General features: G+C 47.0%; 1 protein-coding gene across 1 annotated transcript in view; it reads left to right on the forward strand.

The window, feature by feature from the left end:
* Positions 1–5,000, forward strand: part of LOC119595329 (Down syndrome cell adhesion molecule-like protein Dscam2) — a 27,807-nt gene that overhangs the window by 5,157 nt on the left and 17,650 nt on the right. The window lies entirely within an intron of this gene.

Here is a 5,000-nt window from a genome sequence, read left to right on the forward strand (position 1 = left end):
TTGTCGTAAGGCTAGAAAGAAGTATATAAAGGTTATCGACATTTAAAGGAATAAACAGATAGACAAATAACTAGATAGATAGACAGGGATGAAAACAGACAAAAGAAACAATTATATAAACAAATACACATCAAAATAGACAGAGAGAAAAAGGAGCAAATTGAATTAACACTAAATCGAGAGATAGAAACAAATTAATTGATAAACGGAAAAACAGAGAAAATGCACAGAGATAGAGAAATAGATAGATAGGTAGATAAATAGATAGATAGATAGAAAGAGAGAGAAAGAGAGAAAGAGAGAGAGATAGAGAGCGAGAGACAAATAGAGACAGAGTGATAGAGACACAGACAGTAGCCAGACCAACTGACCGACCGGACGCCAGCCATTCAGACAGACAACCAAACAGACAGACAGACAACCAAACAGACAGACAACCAAACAGACAGACAGACAACCAAACAGACAGACAGACAACCAAACAGACAGACAGACAACCAAAACAGAAGACAGGGAACAACCAAACCAGACAGCCAGACAACCAAAAGAAGACAAGACAACAAACAGACAGACCAGACAGACAACCCAAACAGACATGACAGACAGACAACCCAAAACAGACAGACAGACACACCAACATACGGACAAGACAACCAAACAGACAGACACCAAACAGGAAAGACCGGAACAAGCAAACAGACAGACAGACAACCAAACAGAAGACAGACAACCAAACAGACAGACAGACAACCAAAAATACAGACAGACAACCAAACAGACAGACAGACAACCAAACAGACAGACAGACAACCAAACAGACAGACAGACAACCAAACAGACAGACAGACAACCAAACAGACAGACAGACAAACAAACAGACAGACAGACAACCAAACAGACAGACAGACAACCAAAGAGACAGACAGACAGACAACCAAACAGACAGACAGACAGACAACCAAACAGACAGACAGACAAACAAACAGACAGACAACCAAACAGACAGACAGACAACCAAACAGACAGACAACCAAACAGACAGACAGACAACCAAACAGGACCAGACAGAAACCAACAGACAGACAACGAAACAGAAGACAGGACAAACCAAACAGACAGACAGACAGGACAAACAAACAACAGACAGACAAACCAAACAGGACAGACAGACAACCAAACAGGACAGACAGACAGCACAACCAAACAGACAGACAGACAACCAAACAGACAGACAGACAACCAAACAGACAACCAAACAGACAGACAGACAACCAAACAGACAGACAGACAACCCTAAAACAGACAGACAGGGGGGGGGGGACAAACCAAAACAGACAGACCAGACAGACAGACAAACAAACAACAGAACAGACTAACCAAACAGGACAACCCAAAACGACAACCAAACAGACAACAGACAACACCCAAACAGACAGATAGGAAAGACAACCACCAAACAGACAACCAAACAGACAGACAGACAACCAAAACCAGACAGAAAGAACAGACAGACAAACAAACAGGACAGACAGACAACCAAACAGACCGACAGACAACCAAACAGACAGACAGACAACCAAACAGACAGATAGACAGACAACCAAACAGACAACCAAACAGACAGACAGACAACCAAACAGACAACCAAACAGACAGACAGACAACCAAACAGACAGACAGACAACCAAACAGACAGACAGACAGACAACCAAAACCAGACAACCAAACAACAAACCAAACAGGACAGAAAGACATACAACCAAACAGGCTCGCCAAGACAGACAACCAAACAGACAACCAAACAGACAGAAAGACAGAACAACCAAACAGACAGACAGACAACCAAACAGACAGACAACCAAACAGACAGACAGACAACCAAACAGACAGACAGACAACCAAACAGACAGACAAAACCAAACAGACAGACAACGAAACAGACAGACAGACAACCAAACAGACAGACAGACAGCCAAACAGACGGACAGATAACGAAACAGACCAGACAGCAACCCAAACAGACAGACCGACAACCAAATAAGAACAGACCAGACAACCAAATCAGACAGACAGACAACCAAACAGACAGACAGACCAACCAAACAGACAGACAGACAACAAACAAACAGACAGACAGACAACCAAACAGACAACCAAACAGACAGACAGACAACCAAACAGACAGACAACCAAACAGACAGACAGACAACCAAACAGACAGACAGACAACCAAACAGACAGACAGACAACCAAACAGACATACAACCAAACAGACAGACAAAGCAAACAGACAGACAGACAACCAAACAGACAGACAGACAACAAAACAGACATACAACCAAACAGACAGACAAAGCAAACAGACAGACAGACAACCAAACAGACAGACAGACAACCAAACAGACAGACAGACAAACCAAACAGACAGACAGACAACCAAACAGACGGACAGACAAAGCAAACCAAGAAATAAAAGCGTCAGGGAAAAGGAAGTTAAGGGGAATCAGAGACCAGCACCATCTGGAACGTTCTACGGAACTTTTATTTACTCCATTTGACCTCCTTAACAAAGGCGTAATTCTTTTTTTTAATGGAAAAAAGAACGTCCCGCGGTGGACCGCGTTAGTAAACTGTCGCGGCGGCGCTTCTTCCCCGGGAGTGCGGGACTGCTCTAGGGCCGTCCCTGATTCTGCTTGGCGGTGATCTCGCTCTCTCGCTCGCGCGGTCTAGGCGCTCTCGCTCGCGTCTCGCGCACTCACTCTCTCTCGCTCTCTCTCGTCTCGTGCACCTCCTCGTCTCGTGCTCTACGTGCCGCGCTCTGTCGTTCTCCTCTGCTCGTTGTCTCGCGCTCTCATGGTTTCGTGTATGGGCGGTGCTCCTGGAGCTATCGCGTGTTTGTGGGCTGTCGCGGAAAAGCGCGCCTGCGTTTCACACAGTCTCACTTCTACTCTGATCTCTCTATTCTCCGGCTCCTCCTTCCTCCCCCGCCCCACTCTGTATCCCTCCGTCCCTCTACTCTACTCATCTGTACTCAATCTCTCTACCTATCTCTCCTTGCTCCACCCCTCCGAGCCTCTTCCTTCCCCCCCTCCACTTCTCGTCCCTCTCCCCTCCCCCCCTCTCTCTTTGGCCTCTTTTCTGCCTTTTACTTGCCTCCGTTTCTTCCCCATCTCTCCCTCTCCTCCCCTCCCTGCCCCCCGCTCTCCTCCCCTGCTCCTCTCTCTCCCTCCCTCTCTCTCTCTCTCTCCCTCCCTCCCTCTCTCTCTCCTCCTCTTCTCTCATCTCTCCTCTCTACTCCCTCTCTCTCTCTCCCTCTCTCTCTCCCTCTCTCCTCCTCTACTCTCTCCCTCGTCGCCCTCTCTCTCTTCCCCTCTCTCTCTCTCTCTCTCTCTCTCTCTCTCTCTCTCTTCTCTATCTCCCTCTCTCTCTCTTTCTCCCTCTTCATCTCTATCTCTTTTGTTCACTTTCGCAATAATTTTGACCTCGAGGGAAACGACTGACGTGACGAGACCTCTTTGTGCAGTCTTTTTTTTCTTCTTCTTCTTCTTTCTTTTTATCTCGTTAGAAAGCGAAATTTGGCTGGATAGATGGAGAAAGAGAGAGAGAGAGAGAGAGAGAGAGAGAGAGAGAGAGAGAGAGGGAGAGAGAGAGAGAGAGAGAGAGAGAGAGAGTAGATTGTAGAGAGAGAGAGAGAGAAAGAGAAAGAAGAGAGAGAGACTGAGGTTAGGACCTCGATCGAAATAAAAAAAAAAAAAAATATATAATCAAACACACAAACACACACACACACCACACACACACACACACACACACACAACACAACATAGAGGGAGAGAGACGAGGAGAGGAGAGAGACGAGAGAGAGGAGAGAGAGAGAGAAACCGAGAGAGAGAGAGAGAGAGAGAGAGAGAGAGAGAGAGAGGCTCTCCCCCCACCTCGCTAACTTTACCCACTGGCCACCAAACTCTGTGTAACAAGTTTGCGGAAAAGTCTTAAAATCTTGTATAGCGGCTGCTGTTACAGGGTTCTACGCCAAGTCCCTCGCACGCACACACGCGCACGCACGCACACACACACACACACACACACACACACACACACACACACACACACACACAGACACACACACCCACAAACACACACACACACACATACACACACAAACACACACACACACACATACACACACACACACACACACACACACACACACACTTATACACGCGCGCTCGCGCATGTGTAGATGTACATTCATATGCAGCCACACTAAGAGAAAGTTATATTCTGCCTGTTTTTTTTTTTCTCTCTTTCTCACTTCTTTTCTATCCCCAAACCCTCTCTCCCTCCTTCACAACCCTCCTCCCTCCTTCCCTCCCCCTCCACTCTTCCTCCCTCCCTCTCTCCCTCCCCCTCCACCCTTTCTCCCTTCCTCCCTCCCTGCCCCTCCACCCTCCCTCCCCTCCCCCTTCCTATCCCCCTCCTCCCCTTCCTTCCCTCCCTCCACCTCCCCCTTCCTCCCGCGAATTTACTTCATCCGCTAACTGTTCTCACTAAGTGTTATTTTCCTCCGACAGCTTTCACTGCTCTGTATTTTTCCCGCGTGCGTGTGTGGGAGGGAATTGAGATGAGAGGAGGCAGGATAGAAAGGAGGAAGGTGAATGGGGGAAGAGAGAGGAAAGATAGGAGGAACGTACACACGTATACATGCATACATACATGCTATAATCACATAAACACACAGACACATATATATACATACTAACACACACACACACGCAAAAGAAACACACACACACACACATACCCCCCATACCACCCAAACACACAGAAACGTACATCCCACCCATACGCACATCTGACATGAACGCGAATAAACCAGACATTAGAAAAAAAAAACAGAGATAATAATGGGAGGGGAAACTGCTCTCCAGCGACGCCATTTTATTCAAGCTTAATTGAATCTGTTCCTTCAGCCTAACACTCTCCCTCTGTGTCCCTTA

The sequence above is a fragment of the Penaeus monodon genome, chromosome 35, assembly GCF_015228065.2.
Source record: "Penaeus monodon isolate SGIC_2016 chromosome 35, NSTDA_Pmon_1, whole genome shotgun sequence".
Lineage (NCBI taxonomy): Eukaryota > Metazoa > Arthropoda > Malacostraca > Decapoda > Penaeidae > Penaeus > Penaeus monodon.